Here is a 17,250-nt window from a genome sequence, read left to right as displayed (position 1 = left end):
GCTTTTTTTTAACCAATCCTATCCTGAGTTCCTTCACTCCAGTTCCCACACTCCCGCCAAATTAGCTTAAACCCTTCCAACAGCTCTAATAAACCTCCACATGAAAATATTGGTCCCCCCTGGATTCAGGTGCAACCTGTCACTTTTGTACAGGTCAAGGCTCTCCCAGAAGCTCCTTTAAAATGTCCTTTGGGTTGTCTAAATCTCCGTAATGCCCAGGTTAATGATTACTACTTAATCAACATCACTAAACTGATAATCTGGTTTATGTTACATTGCTACTTCTAGGTGTACACATTATCTGCCGCATATTTGACATTGATAGTAACCATGTGTAAACTGTAGACTCCAATGGTTGCTCCAAGGCCGTGAACAAGGCTGCAGAAAGATCTATTACTTTGTTGTTTTATTACCTCTCTCTATCACTACTGAAACAGAAACACACACAAAATGCCGGAGGAACTACTGAAACAGTATAGACTTACAAATACAAACTTGAATCAGAATTATTATCACTGACTCTTATGCCATGAAATTTGTTTTGCAGCAGTAATGTAAAGACAAAAAAAATTATTATAAACTAAAATAATAAACATATTATGCAAAGGTAATAATGAAGTATTATTAATGGGTTCATGGGTCATTCAGAAATTTGATAGTGGAGGCAAAGCATCAGGAAGATATTGGTATCTTATTGTAAACTGGTCATCTGTGCCATAAGGTAACATAAACTCAGGGACTGTACTTTTCTTCTGGATGCTTCATTGCCAAAAGATGTTGACGCCCTTATTTTTTACATTCTGTTCTGGAAGCTGCATAACATTCTGCAGCCAATAAGGGTGACACGGAGTGTGAAAACCTCTTCAGCTGAGACAAAGGATCTAATGCCCCTATATCAATGAATTTACCCGCTGCTTGGTGAATTTCAGATTTGCCCCAAGTGACCTCTGACTGGAAACACATATCCATTTCCCTTTTCACTTTGCAAATGCTTAACCTAGCAAATCCTAATTCTGCCTTAATTCTTGCACCTTTCACAGCACACTCAGCTAGTATATAAATGCAGTGGAAACAGCAGGGAACTTTGTCTAACATCTCTTTTGCCTAATAGTTGCGTACTCTTGGTTAGATTTTTTTTAATATCCATAATATTAGGCAAAAATTGTAAAGATCAGCTTAGTAGGTAGTTTCAGTAGCATGGAAGAGACTGAAAACAGTTAAAGTTGTCATGGTGGTTGGGTGCCCGTCGTATCCGATGATGACAGGAAACCTGTGCGGAAGAGTTTTAAAAGTGGAAAAGCCTTTGCACTGGGGCAGTTTCACTCTCAACCTCAGAATTCCGGGTCCAGTGGTACGAGTAATCATCGCACCTAGGGTCTTCCTTGGTTGTAGTGAATGACCGTGACTTCTTCTGTGCCTCGTCATGCCCTTCGCTTTCCACAAAGTGTTGCAGAACCGCCTTCCCGGCCGTTGGATCTCACTGTTGATCTCATCCATCCAGACCACCACAGCTGACCTCACATGATAGGATAGGCACGTCCCTATCCCATTGGGGTTTGAGGCCCTGCCGGTATCCTCATCTGGTTTAGCCCGTCTGTCGAAGACGTTTACTGAGGTGTGGGTGAGAGCTGGGACAAAGGTGAGTGCGCTATCCCAGAATGGACATGACAAGGCCCTTCCCCAGAGGTTAAAGTTGTCACTATTAGTTTTATAAATGCAACATTGCTTCTCACCAGGCAGCCAATTGAGTATGACTTGCATCCCCTCCAGTGTTGTGCAGTCTGAGGAGGCTGAAGAGGTCACTCTAGGACCAACAGGCTCAGTCAAAAGGTGGGTACATAGAATCCAGAATGAGGTTTAGTATCACTGTCATACAGATGTCATGAAGATTGTTATTTTACAGCAGCAGTACATTGCAATACATAATAATAAAAACTATCAATGACACTAGGTATAGACAGTATAAAAAAGAATATTAAATTAAATAGGTGAGCAAAAAATACTGAGGTAGTGTACATGAGTTCATTGTCCATTCAGAAATATGATGGTGGAATGGAAGATGTTGCTTCTGAAATATTGAGTATGTGTCTTCAGGCTCGTCTGTTCCTCCTTGATGGTAATAATGAGAAGAGGACATATCCTATGCAGTGGCTCCTCCAACACAGATGGTGATGCAACCAGCTATAGAATGCTGTCTATGGTACATCTGTAGGAATTTGCGAGTGGAAGTTTGGGATGTTTGGCTTAGGAAATGGTATATTTCTTCCACTGTTGAGACTCTGAGCACTCGCCAAGAAACTTGGGGTCTACAGTGTCAACCCAGATGTTGCTTCATTTTCAGCAGATATGAGCGAGGGATTCTCAGACTCCCACAGGTTTTCAAGGAGGGCTTTAAGTGTTTCTTCTGTTCAGGCAACCTCACGCTGCTCTGAACATTAGCTCACTTGTCAGTGGATCGGGAAGATTTTGTGGAGACTTTGTTGCCGATACATCTACGAACTCTGGGCAGTGTTTTTTGCATGGAGTCCACAGTACTAATGGTATGAAAGTGGGGAAGGAAATCCCTGCTGAAAGCTCCTTGAAGTTTCAAAACTATGAAGGGGTACCACAAATACAAATTTATAACCTCACCTTACATATCTGGGAAAGGTTTGTGCCGGAGTCAATGTCAAAACCAAGTTTATCGTTTTCATAAGGACACGTACATGCCTGCATCAGTGCAATGAAAAACTTACCTGCAGCAGCACCACGGGCACATTACATCACATAAAAACACTTAAAAGAAAAAACGTTAATTAGAGACAGAGCGTAACACAAAGAACTAGACAGAGAAAACCAGTTCAGCCACTTGTAGGAAAAGATGCATGAATGCAGGTTGGATTTCTGTACTTAATATCATGGAAGCCCGTCCTTATGTATGGGTGTCCACAAGTCGGGGATTCTTAACCTGAGAATCATTTGTATTACAACTGTGACTTTTTCAATTGTGAAACAAATCAAATTACAAGAACTAGAGTGGGATCTCCCCGCTATCTGCCACAGAGATAGTAATCACCAATCCTCCTTTACTATTTCTTCTCAAAGAATTATTATCCTAATCACAGTATGGATTACTACAAACTGCCTACCAAGGAGAAATCCTTTTCAAACTTGGCTGCCATCAGAAATGGGCTATCTTTCAGCACGTTAGATGATAGCAGTCAAGAAGTGATTCTAATAAGGAGGTCCATCCAGAATCAGGTCTGGTCCAGATCAAGGTCAGAGAAAGTGTTGTCACCAGTCCAGCGTGGAATATGATCCAACCACCAGGAACAATTCTAATGCAGCAGAAGGAAGGACGTTTTGGCATAACAACAGTAGACTTAGAGGGAGGAAATGAAGCCTGATACTGATGTCTAGATTAGTTTAATTCAATCCAACGCTACCAAATAACCGAACAAAGAAAACATTTTCTCTGCCATAAACTTGTTTTATTTCTTACCAACTCTAAGATCCTTCCCACTTCACCTTTATGCCCAAACCTGCTTATTTCTTGAGATATGACTGAAGTAGATCAGTGTAATACTGCTTGGAGTTACGAATAGTGAGAAGTGAACCCAATACAATATTAAAGATTTTTAAGGGGCTTGACAGGGTAAGTGGGAGGACAACATTTGTCCTATGAGAGGAGTTGAGAATTAGGAGCAGTGTCTCAATTTAAAGACGATGTCACTAGAACTGAGATGAAGGAATGCCTTGTTTCATGGAGATGATAGCTTTGGAATGATCTGTTTCAATGAACTGTTGGTACTTAATGTATAGGTATAACCAAAGCAGGTTTACATAATTTTTAATATTAGGGAAATCCAAGGTTTAAGGAAGAGAATGGAATAACAAATTCACCAAACAATATCAATCATAATCTCAGTGAAAGGCAAAGCATGGTTGAGATTTTTGTTCCTATTTTTTGTGCTCAAAGCCCTACAAGATGCACACTTTCCTTTTATAGTCGTTTCTTTCCTACCATTAACGTTCTTAAACATGCCTGCCAGATGCATATATCAGCTTACTTTCAGTGAATCTAAACAACTGAGCCATTCTCATTTCCTTCATTCTGTGTATTCAACAAATGTTACATCTATAACAATAAACAAAGAGATGTTTACTCCTTTGAAATTAAACTTCATGGAGTAATATTGTGTTGTCAAGCTGCTGTTTACATTACCGTCATTGAAAATTTGCATGCCTTTAATCCCACAAGCCTAGCTAGAACATACATTGCAGTGAGATAACTTTTCAAATGCCTTCTTTTCCCTTTATTAAAAAAAAGATTTCTTGAAGGAAACAGAAGGCAATGTGATTTATGTCATGTGTGAATCATTTATTTCAGTGTACAGATGAGATCTTGGCAGAGGATGACATATGATGACTGTCAGTGAAAAGAATTAAAGCTGAAAAATGATCAGAGTAAAACTACAGCAAATCTAGAATCAACTGGTCAATCATTAAGCAGTAATGTTTGATGGTTAATTAATGTTACTTTTCACACGTATCATTTAGATGATAGACCATCATATTATCTTCAATCCATTTTCAATCAGCAGGCCTAAGATTGTCTAAATTTTTGAAGGTAATTTGAAAAGTCAAATTACCTGTGTAAGGTCAAGGTGAATTGAATAAATTAAAAATTGGCCAATGTTTAAGAACAAGAGGGGACACAGAAGAACACAGCTACTGGAATCTAGAGAAACAACTGATCTGTTGGAGAGAATCAGCAGATTGAGTGGTGTGTGTGTGGGGGGGGGGGGTAGGGGGTGTTCACAGGGGGTAGTGGTGAAGGAATTGTCAATATTTGGGTTGAACCACTGTATCAAGACCACAACAATAGGAATTGATCTTAAGGAGGTCAAACCTGATCTGCTGTTAAGTACGATCTTGTCTAGTCCTGTTCCTGCTGCACCTTCCGAACCAGTGCCCATATTTTCAGATTCCTTCAAGTAAATAAAGATCTATCAATGTCACCTATGAATAAACTCAATAGCTGAGTACTCCCAGGATAGAAAATTTCAAAGAAATACAAGATCTCCAAATAATTTCTCCTTGATGGTTGTCCACTTATCTTGAGTCTAAGGTTCCTAGATCCAGAATCTCCAGCTGTGAAAATGTGCCTTTTAACTTCTAGCCTGTCAACCCATCTCAGAATGGTGATGTTAATAAAAGTCCCCTTGTATTTCTTACCTTTAAAATAATTAGTCCAGTCCATCTAGCACAAACCCCACCTGCTGGGAATCAGTCCATCTGAGACATGGCTTTTCTCCTGGGTTCCTTCTAAGTCAAAATATTACCAAGTGCTAAAGAGTCCAAAGAAAAAAACATTAATAGAGCAGAGTGTTAATTTTTGCATTTCAGTTTCTTGTTTTTTCACCCTCTACTTGCACTTTGATAGAGGTTTCTTATACCATGTTCTTTCCTTTACTTCTCCCTTTCACAAAAACTGGCAGCTGGTGTTTACTCTTCAGTGAGCTCCTTGGATCCACAAACAGCCTGGTTGACTGAGCTGACCAAAATCCCTGCAACACAGGCACATTGTTATAGGGTACTAGAGCAATACAGCAGCATACAGACACTTTGGTCCAGTGAGTCTTGCTGACTGCATTGTCGAAACAGCTTGTCCCATTTTCCTGAATTCAGGCAGTGTCATTCCGGGCCCCTCTGAAGCATATAACTATCCAAATCCTTCTTAAACGATACCTGCCTTAACACTTCCCTGGGTAGCCTCATTCCATATACTCACCAGTCTGAGTGAAAAGGTGACCCACACATTCCCTCTTGCTCAAAATCTATGACAGATATTTTTGGATTATTTGCTCTGGGGAAAGGATTGTTACCCTACTCTACCTCTCATAATTTTGAAAACTTCTACAAGGTTACCCCTCATTGTTCTACATTCCAAGGAAAAAAAAGACCTAGTCTAGCAAACCTCTCCTTATAGCTAGGGGCCTCTAATCCTGTCAACATCCTTGCAAATCTATTTTTGCAGTCGACCGAGTTGAATCATATCCTTCTATAAAAGGATGACCAAAATTGTGTACAAAAATCCGATCGTGGCTCACCAATGGCTTGTATAACTGCAACATGACATCACAGCTCTTACATGCAATGCTCTGATTGATGAAGGTGGGTGTGCTAAATGCCTTTTTCACTACCTACCTGTAATGCCACTTGCAATAAACTATGGACTTGAATTTCAAGTCCCTCTGTTCCATTATTTTTTTAATATTTATTGAGATGCAGCGTGGAATAGGCACTTCGAACTGCACCGTCCAGCAACCCCTGATTTAACCCTAACTTAATCATGGGACAATTTACAATGACCAATTAACTTACTAACCGGTACTGAGGGAGGAAACCAGAACATTCCACGAGGAGGACGTACAGACTCCTTACAGATGATGTTGGAACTGAATTCCAAACTCCAACATCCTGAGCTGTCTACTACAGGCTAGTGATGAATAATGATGAATGAGGCAAATATCTCCATAGGGGGCCTGTATAATTTACTGCCCAACCTCCCAAAAGGAGGGTCAGGCCTCGGGGATCAATCCACCTTAGTGCGCTGTAAGTCTGCAAATACATCCACTCTGGCACAGAGGGCAGTACAGCACTAGAACAGGTTCTTCAGCCTACAAAGATGTAAGGTCAGACTAATTAAATCAGTAATCAAATACTGTACCCAACTAAATTAAAACCTTCTGCTGACACAAATAGTAATATGAATGCTCTCCAACAAATGTTCTCCATTTGTTTCTCTTATCTCTTGAGCAACCGTGATATTCTCTGTAAATACCGAGAAGAAATAATTCATTAATAACACCGAACAACAAAGATTTTTCTTCCTGAGCACTTTTGGGTGGATCTTATAAATTTTGGGCTGCTGATCATGAAAATTGCCATGACATTTCCCTATCGTGCACCATTGATTTGAAATCACCTATACCTGTATCTTCAATTCATAATTCAAGACAATTAAAATGTTGCCCACAATGTAAGCTGAAAAGTTTTCTATTTTGTCCAGGCATGTGTGGGCACGGTGGATTTTGCATGGTAGGACAGGTTTTAGAAAGGCTATAAAAGCATCACGCACACACCTTTCTATGCATTGTGTTTACATGTGCATCAGTTTGCAATCTTGTTGATGTGCATGCTCTGTATGCATAGTATATTGTATGTACTCATTATAATAAAGTAATTGTATTTTCAGGAGTATTTGTGATAGAAAAATGTCTCACCAAAGTTGCAGTAGCTGTAATATTTGTGGTGGGTATACGCTTAACTCTCACTTAAAGACGAAGCATGTCTCCTCTTATAAAAAAAAAGCCTATGAGCTCTACTTTGAGTGTAAAATCAGTGACCAAGAGAAAGCCTGGGCTCCTGACATTTGTTCCGCAACATGGACTGTCAATCTTCGAGCTTGGCTCAGAAGTACTTGGAAGCCAATGCTGTTCGCTTCTCCTGATGATCTGGCAAGAGCAGAAGGATCATGTGACAAACTGCTACTTCTGTCTGACCACTGCATCTAGTCTCTCTTCTAAAAGCAAGAAATCCATTGAATATCACAGTCTCCCTTCAGCCATAAGACCTGTGCCACAAGACGGAAGTCTTCTAGTATTGAAGTCACCAGAAACATGGAGCCTACAGGAGACAGATAAAGATCCCATGATGCACGAACCAAGAATGGAAAATTACACCAATACAGATGTAGATTGAGTGAGTCTCATCTGATAACTCAGTCTGAGTTAAATGACCTGGTCAACGACTTGAGTTTGTTAAAAGCAGAAGCAGAATTATAGGGTTTAAGACTGCAAGGATAGAATCAGCAATCACCAGGCACAAAAATTTCTGTGAAGGATTTCAATATTTGGGACAGATGTTTCTCAGAATAACTGATGCCAAGATTAAGGATTTTTGTTGGTCCACAAATCAAAGAGGTCAATGACAGGCAATTCGAAGAACCTCTAGTGTGACCGAAGAAAATTGCACGGATGGTATTCAAGGATGTTTGTGTAGCTGGTTCACAACATGCTTCAAACATATAAAAACATGAAGTGCAATATGTCACTAAAGATTTATTTCCTGCATTCCCATTTAGACTTCTTCCCTGCAGATCCTTGGCACTGTCAGTGACGACCATGGTGAAAGGTTTTCCAGAACTGGAAGCCATCAATGCTGGCTGACTATTGTTGGACACCGCCGAGAAGCTCCAGACACTGAGTACAAATAAAAATCATCAAACAAATTTTTTTTAGCTTAGTTGAACTATTGCAAAGCATTAGCACTGCTATGCAATTAAACACATTATATTCAATAAAAGTTAACTTCTTGTTTCTCCAAATTCCTATGTGATATAAGTAGTCTGAAATTATATTTGTGTTTAACTTCAAATGATCTATCAATACCACAGAGGCTTTCTGAGGAAGCAAAACCTTCTAAAAGATTTGCTATCCACTGAAATCCCACTCATGCCCTGTGATCCCTGCTGACCTGAAGGGTGCAACATTCCATCCAGACACCCTATTACTCTTAAAATATATATTAAACCCTTTGAGATCATCTTCTCTCTTTTCCCTCCTGATATTCCTTTCAAGTATACTCTTTGTTTTTTAGTGTCTTCCAGAGATTTTGTCACCTCCAACCTCTTAAAACTAATGTACACATGTACACTTCTTTCTTTTTCTTGACCAGAAGTCAAAATCTCTTGTCAGGCAGGGTTCCCTAAACATACCATATTCGCCCTTCAGCATAGGAAGAAAATGCTGCACCTGGATTCCTGAATTGAATTAGATTGAGTTTGTTTTTTACATCCTCACAGACATGAGGAGTAATAATCTGTACATTATGTCTTCGTCTGAATGTGCAATGTGCAGATTTTAGTAGTTTGCAATAACTAGCATGTACAGTAAGATAATCAACAGAACAGTCCATATAGCTTAGAAATATAATTGTATCAGTGTGAATTAACCAGTCTCATGGCCTGGTGGAAGAAGCTGTCCCAGAGCCTATTGGTCCTGGCTTTAATGCTCTTGTACCATTTCCCGGATGGTAGCAGCTGGAACACTTTGTGGTTGTGGTGACTTAGTTCCCCAATGATCCTTCGGTCCTTTTTTACGTACCTGTTGCTGTAAATGTCCTGAATAGTGGGAAGTTCACATCCACAGATGTGCTGGGCTGTCCACACCTTTCTCTGCAGAGTCCTGTGATTGTGGGAAGTATGGTTCCTGTACCAGGCAGTGATGCAGACAGTCAGGATGCTCTCAATTGTGCCCCTGTAGAAAGTTCTTAGGATTTGAAAACTCATGCTGAACTTCTTCAACTGTCTGAGGTGAAAAAGACGCTACTGCATTGTGCTCTTTTCACCACACAGCCAGTATGTACAGACTGTGAGGTCCTCATTGATGTGTATACTGAGGAACTTAAAGCTGTTCACCCTCTCAACCCCAGATCCATTGATGTCAATAGGGGTTAGCCTGTCTCCATTCCTCCTGTACTCCACAACCAGCATATACAACACTCTTAAAGAAATACTTGCATTTTATTCCTTTCCAACAAACATCTCAATCAATTGACGCCTGCTAGATCCTGCCTAATTCCACAAAAATTAGCCCTGCACCAATTTAGGACCAAAACCTGTAGACCTGCCCTAGCCTTTTCCATCACAATCTTAAAATTAGAATAATGGTCACTAGAGCCAGAATGCTCCAGCTGCACCTCAGTTATTGTCCTGCTTCACTCGTCAAGTCGTGGGCCAGTATTGAATCTTCCCAAGTAGGCACCTCTATTGTTGGCCTCTCCTCCCTCAGATTCAAATTCCTTATTAGGTGAACAATGGCCTTTTGACAGGAGAACATGAGGACTTGCATTTGTATAGCACATCCCAATGCACTTCAGAATTAATGAGGAACTTTTCAAACTTAAGCATCGGAATTGTACCTTCCAAACTCCTGTAGGCAGCAATGACTGCATAAGTGGTAGTTCTGAAGTAATGTTGAATGAGGAATAATTCTATGCTTCTTTGGGAGCACCATGGAATCTGTTAAATCAACCTGAGAGAGACCATCGCAATGTCTGAAAGAAGCCTCTTTGGAGCATGCAGCTCTCCCTCAATGCAGTGCTCAATATTCAAAACAGGCACTGAACCAGCATCGTGGGTACAATTTGCATGAGAATGCCAAACATAAAGCCACTGGAAGCACTTGTATACAGTAGAAGAAAACCCAATAATTATTTGTACTTCCTTTACTCTCTACCACTCATCATCATTAAGTGCTGTGTTGTTTGACATGTGCAATCATGGCCCCATGATCATGATTGTTCTTGGCAATATTTTCTACTGAAGTGGCTTGCCATTGGCTTCTTCTGAGCAGTGTCTTTACAATACAGGTGACCCCAGACATTAACAATATATTTCAGAGATTGTGTGCCTGGCATCATTGATCGCATAACCAGGACTTGCGATATGCTCCAGCTGCTCATTTGACCATCCCATGTTGGGATAAACAGGTGCTACACCTTGCCCAAAGATGACCTGCAGGCTAGCAGAGGGAAGGAATGCTTTCTTTGGTAGAGACCTATCTCCACCCCCGCCATCCATCACTTTCTATCACTAATTAAAATTAAAACTGTGGAAAGAAACTATCATGGACTTGATTATATATTAATTTGGTTATATCTTAAGTTGTCAAATATAGTTTTTGAGGCAAACAATTGATGGGATGTAATAGAAATTAATACTTGGAAGCTTGATTTATTCATTAGCATAAATAATGTGTTTCAAAATTAATTTAAACATACTTAAAACCAGGCAGAAAAAACTGGAGTATGGAAATAGTTGATGATTGCAGATGGATTTCAATATATTGCATAATTAACCTAAGAAATTCTGAATGCAAGTAGCAAATGTAAAATAATGGATATTAGGAAGAAAATAAAACAAATATTACTTGAGAAATAATTAGCTACTTGGTCACAAGGTAAGTTGGAAAGTAACAATCACAGTTTGCATTTATGTGGCACATTTAACCCAATGAAACCACCCTTATACCTTTAAAAAATCCTTATTTTCCCTCTTTGTGTTTTAATTGACACTAACTCATGATATTTTCATAGCTGCTTTCTTTGCATTGAAGTTTTACTGACAAAGTGTTCAGATGCTTGGTTTCATTTACCAGGGTCTGCAATTGCAGGAATTTGCTATGCAAGAATAATTGGAGCAAATGCAGGCCCACCAAAGAATATTTCAGGATGTTAATCCGTGTATGGTACCGAAGTCAGTGATTGGTATTTGTACAATATTACTTCAATAAAAGACCTTTCAAACTGAATGTGACACCAGTGGGTAATTAGGACTGATGACCAAAGCTTGTTCAATGAATTAGGTTTCAAGCATAGAGGGAGAGGTGAAGAGGGTTATCAAAGGAATTCCAAAGTCTTGGACCCAGTATCTCTGATTGCCACTGGGAGAGTTGCTGTCAGACTGCAGTGAACTTTTATAGAAGTGTGAAGTGAAGAATCTGTTAAGAATGTGACATTATCTTCCCACAAGTAAAAGCAATTTTCCATCGATTCAAAGCAGTAGGATCATTTATAACAGTGAAAGGAGTAATTAGGTTCTTATAATATCTTTTGATTTTATTCATCTTCATTTTCGTTACTCACTCTGCTGCACTCACTTAGCCAAAGGAGAGGAGGCTTGCATTATTGAGGGGCTTGTGAATTTATCACTGACATTGGGGAGATTAATTTCTGTGGGGGTTCTCCAACGTATATCCACAGTATATGCAGGTTTGAAAATATGACCATCTTTGGAGGCTGTTTAAACATAGCATGTGCATGTATGTACATCCTTGATAACTATTATATATTATGTATGGGAGGTCACACACAGTCCTCATCAAGAGTTGGCAGTGGAATGGGTGAGCAGTTTTGAGTTCCTGTGCATCAGCATCTCAGAGTATCTATCCTGGGCCAACATATTGATGTAGCCATGAAGAAGTGGCTAGACTTCATTAGGAGTTTGAGGAGTTTTGGTATATCATCAAAGACCCTTCCAAATGTTTACAGACATAATATGGAGAGCAGTTTGACGAGTTGCATCACCGTCTGGTGTGGAGGCTCCAATGCACAGGACTGGAAAAAGCCTGCAGAGGGCTGTAGACACAGCCAGCTTCACTATGGACACTTGCCTCCCCATCAACAAAGGAATCCATCACTGAGGATATTCATCATACAAAACTTACCCCCTTCTCATTCCTACCATCAAGGAGGAGATACAGGAGCCTGAGGATGCACACTCAATGCTTTAGGAACAGCTTCTTCCCCTCGGCCATCAGACTTTTGAATGGTCTGTGAACGTGACCTAATTAGCTTGCTCTCTTTTTGTACTATTAATATTTTTATACACTTCTTACTGTAACGTATAATAATTATGATGTTTTACACTGTACTGCTGCCGATAAACAAATTTCACAACATATGTCACTGATAATAAACCTGATTCTGATATTACTGGGGCCATTACACCCCAACGAATAGGTCCCTCCTACTTTTTTTTCCCAGCTACAGCCCTGTGCACCAGATGACTTTCTAATCAAGTTATTAATGGACAAGCACCAATGGGTAGAGATTTGATTGCTTCTCTACTTCTGACACTAGCCAATTAAAAGTTTATGACAAAGAAAGAAAATGCTGATTTTCATTATTTCCAGATTCAAACTGAGAAAATCTTCCACACAACTAGTACCACCTACCTCAGAAGGTGACTACATTTTATTTCTGATTTAACAAATAGAAAAGCCACCAGGTTTCCAAGATCTTGTGATTATTTTTGACAGCTTGAATCTCTAGTTAGCTTGGGGAGAATAGAGAGATGAAAGAATGCAGGTGCCAAAATAGAGTGCATAAAACAAAATGCTGAAGGAACTAAACAAGCATCTGTGGAGGAAATGGTCACTGAAATCTGAATTGAATTTAAGTGTCTCAACCTGATTATCCATTTCCCTTCACAGCTGCCACCTGATCCTCCAGCATTTTGGTTATTTTCTCTTGCTTGAAGAGAACAGAGTTAGATGCAAAAATCATATTGCACGGGATATTGGTCCACTGATCTTTATTTTTACTCTGTTTACAAGGGAACTACACGATAACATTAAAATGAACAATTTATAAATACTGCTTGATTAGATAAAATACAATACATCTGAATAACCTGGAATTTTGATAGTGGCAGGTAATCAAAGGGATGTTAGAAATTATGAAGTGCCTTGCCAATGTCTTCAGGAGGGAGGAGACAAAGGCCTTGAAAATTATTAACAAGGTCTTGGCTAAATGTATTTTCAACAAACTGTCTTAACAATTCTGAAAAGAAACACATTTCTGCTTGGAGGGCTTATACAAAAAGGAATGGAAATCTTATTTGTAAAAGACAATTGGTCCTTTCAAAATATAATTTGGATCATTGATGTTGACATTAGGATTCCTACATCATTTTGTTACACTGTGTAAAGGCTCATTATGAATGATGAGTCACATGTTGCCATGCTACTGACAGCATAAAACCTGACAGCAAATAATTCCGAAGGGTACCTTTTGACATGTTGGTAGCTATGCAGGCCTTTACAGAATTCTCTCTTTGTTTTACCTCCTGCACACAGGCAGAATTGTCGCGGGACTCTCTCTGCAATTGATTCCCTGTTAATTCTGGCAATATTCATTCCATTCTAAAATAGGCAAATTTGGGAACTGTTAATGTATTCCTGCTTTCAAACATTAATGATGTGCATGACAACATGGTTAGCTAGAATTTCAACTGACTGCTAATTTGCAAAGGTCTCGAACTCATTCTACATTAAACTGCAACCTGGTACATTTGCCTCAAACAGATTATATTCCTTGTAAGCTATATCATAAAGACATGCCAGTCAATTGCAAATGTACCCTATGGATTCTCATTCAAAATGTATTAAAAGCTCAAAAGGTTACTTGGATAGCTGGTTGTTTACTGAAAATAATGTACAATCTAAAATATAGATGAAAGGACAATAAGGGAAAGAACTTTATTACTGGTCATATGTTCATTGGACTGTACAGCCAAACTTAACTTCAATAGTATTGGAAGCAGTGTACATTATAGACATTTCTCAACTGAAAGCTTTGTGCTACCAAGGACAATACAGTATTTCTACTCCCAAATATCTTCATTTAACAAGTAATAAAGACCGGAAATGATGAATAGGGTAGCTGGTCTCCACTATCCAAAATACCCTGCGCATTTCGTGTTGCCTGACACCATCTGAAGTAGAACTTTGAGATGAATTTAAAGAATCTTGTTTGATCTGCAAGGAGTGATTTGATGCTCTTAGGATTATTCTCATCATTCTAATTTCCATTGCACTTCATTGTTGGAACTATTAACTCTTAAAATGCTCAAGCACTTCTCTCATACTATTATGAAACAAAGTCATATAAACTTGGCAACATTTTAAACTTAAACTTGTTCTGTTTTGTAATTACAGATTACAATTACAAGTTAAACAATTTAAACTTGTTCTGTTTTGTAATTACAGTTACTTTTAGTCAAAATTGCCAAGCACCTGGTTTGGAGATGCCCCTTCGCTTTGAAACTGGAGTGGTTCTCTTCAAGTTCAAGTTCAAGTTCAAGTGTACTGCCATCTGACTGTACATATAATTGTAACAAAACTAAACAACTTTCTTCCGGACCACAGTGCACTCACACACAGCACATAAAACAAAATATTACCACACAGATAAGCTAATAAAATATAATTCAAGAAGTATGCAGCTTGGGTAAACAGTAAACAGCTTGCTGTCCTAGTGACGAGATCTCAACGGCTGCAAGATATTCATTAATCTCATAGCCCAGGGGAAGAAGTTGTTAAACATTCTGGCAGTCCTAGTTCCGATGCTGCTGTACCTCCTTCCTGATAGTAATGGGTTAATTGACCCTTGTGAACTGCAGACAGTGTCTCCCATCTACAACACTTTTAAAAAAAAACAAGAGCAGCAGACTACTAGGAACATCAGCGCTTACAACTATTCTTTCATGCTGTCCTGACCTGAAAAATTATTGTTTCTCCTTCATTACCATACCATTCTATGCTCTACATCAGGGGTATCAAACTCATTTTAGGTCACGGGCCGGATTGAGCAAAATGCAGCTTCATGCGGGCCGGATCAGTCGGACGCGTGCGAACGCAGCTTTCGTTGCCTCCGTTTTTTCAGCCTGCTCTCATGTGTCTCAGTCTCTGCTATAACTACGAAGTGTTTCACTTTTCAAATTCCGTTTCTTATGAAGAAGACTGCCGAGCAAGACTGCCGAATAAACAGTAAAAACCCTGAAAACCTGGTACCTGAATAAACTCAGCATTAGCCATATCATACGCCATAGGCGCTTCGATTACTGGGGCCAGCTTTAATAGTAATTAGATATTATCTCGCGGGCCAAAGATAATTCCACCGCGGGCCTTGAGTTTGACATATATGCTCTAAAGCATAGTTTATTACTATCACTACCTGGGCTGCAGCCTTCCAGAAGGTGGCTCACCGTCTCTTTTTTTTGGGCAGTAAATGCTGGTCTAGCCAGCATTGCCACATCCCACGCGACAGCATGCAAAAAGAAAGCGTGGCATTTGTTCTGCTGTGTGAAGTGGCAGAGTGGAAGAAGGGTGAAGTGTAGGGAGACGGAGATGGAGAGGAAGAAAGAAGGGAGTGAGGGGTGGTACTTGAAATGAGAAAGCTGCAGTTCTCCGGGCATCACAAATAAATCATGCACTGAGAAATTACAAACACGATTTCATCCATGCAATTAGATGAAGAATTCATCTTTTACTTCAAAATTGGATAAAATTTGATCATTGCTGAAGGACACATTTAATTATTTACAGAATCATACAACAAAATGATTGACTTCTATCATGAGACAACCATCAAAAGTTAATGAAGTTTAAAATTTGTACTGTATAGAGTATAACAGCAGTCTTTTTCCCCCAGAACGTTGGGTTAAGAATTTTATAACTCCAAGCTAGTTATTTTTGTTTACTGTCCTTTTACATCATAAAGCTGTGGGCAATGGAGACTTAATTTCAAAAGAACAGATGATAGATAAAATCTCATTCCTGATGCTAAATATGCATGATAGTGTAGTTGTTAACTAGACTACACTTCTGAAATCAAAGGCTGAATTGCATTTTGAAAGCAGAAAGTATCACACAGCTATGAACACGTGCATTTAACACAGGTGATAAAGGATTATTTTCAACTCGGATTCTGAGATTTCTGAGGGTATAAGAGATCAACATTTAGAGGTCAAAACCTCATTCCGTTCCCCTCACAGATGCTGCTCAACCTATGAAGCTGATAAGTTCCTCCAGAAGGTTAGTTTTTCCTCAAGATTTCTTGGTGTGCTGGAACATTTACTAAGATGCTTCTTTTTAAAAGATGGCCCATTTTTCCTGCATTTTAAATACAGCTGTAATAGTAAGTGAATAACTCCAATTTATTATTACACACCAATATCCTAGAATAACAAATAACTTCAAGTGAGTGATAAAAAGGGAAAGTACTTTCTATGACTGAAATAATGAAGCAATATTCTGTTCCAATTTTACCTCTCTCAGCTTATCAACATCTGCTTTAGTAAAATTGCAAACTTCTCTGAATGAACCTACTATTGAAAGACCAAGAGAGGATGTACTGAGGATATTCCCAGCAGTGGGAGAAGTTAGAACCAGAGGCAAAGCCTTAGTGTAGAGGTACAGTATCTTTAGAAGAGAGATGAGGAGCAATTTCTTTGGCCACAGGAACGTGAATCTGTGTAATTCATTGCACAGAGAGCTGCAGAAGCCAACTCATTGGGCATGTTGAAGGTGGGTGTTGATTGGTACTTAATTACTTTGGGCATCAAAAATTATAGGAAGAAAGCAGGAGAGTGGGTTGAGAGGGAAAATAAATCAGCCATGAGCAAATGGTGGAGCAGACTCGATAGACCAAATGGCCTAATTCTGCTCCAATGTCTTAGGTATAAACAAAAATAGAGGAGATATTACCAAAGGTACTCAACACCAGGAAACGTCCTTGCCTGAAAGTCATATGCTGTAGGTTGAAATCCACCTTTGGGGAAGCACGAAGAAGTGGGCTGAAGCAGATCATGAAATCATTATTAAATCTCCTGCGGGAGCTTGCAGGGCATATATTAGCTAT

Source organism: Hemitrygon akajei, chromosome 20, assembly GCF_048418815.1.
Source record: "Hemitrygon akajei chromosome 20, sHemAka1.3, whole genome shotgun sequence".
Taxonomy (NCBI): domain Eukaryota; kingdom Metazoa; phylum Chordata; class Chondrichthyes; order Myliobatiformes; family Dasyatidae; genus Hemitrygon; species Hemitrygon akajei.
The sequence above is the reverse complement of the archived record's forward strand: the minus strand, read 5'-3'. Positions refer to the sequence as shown.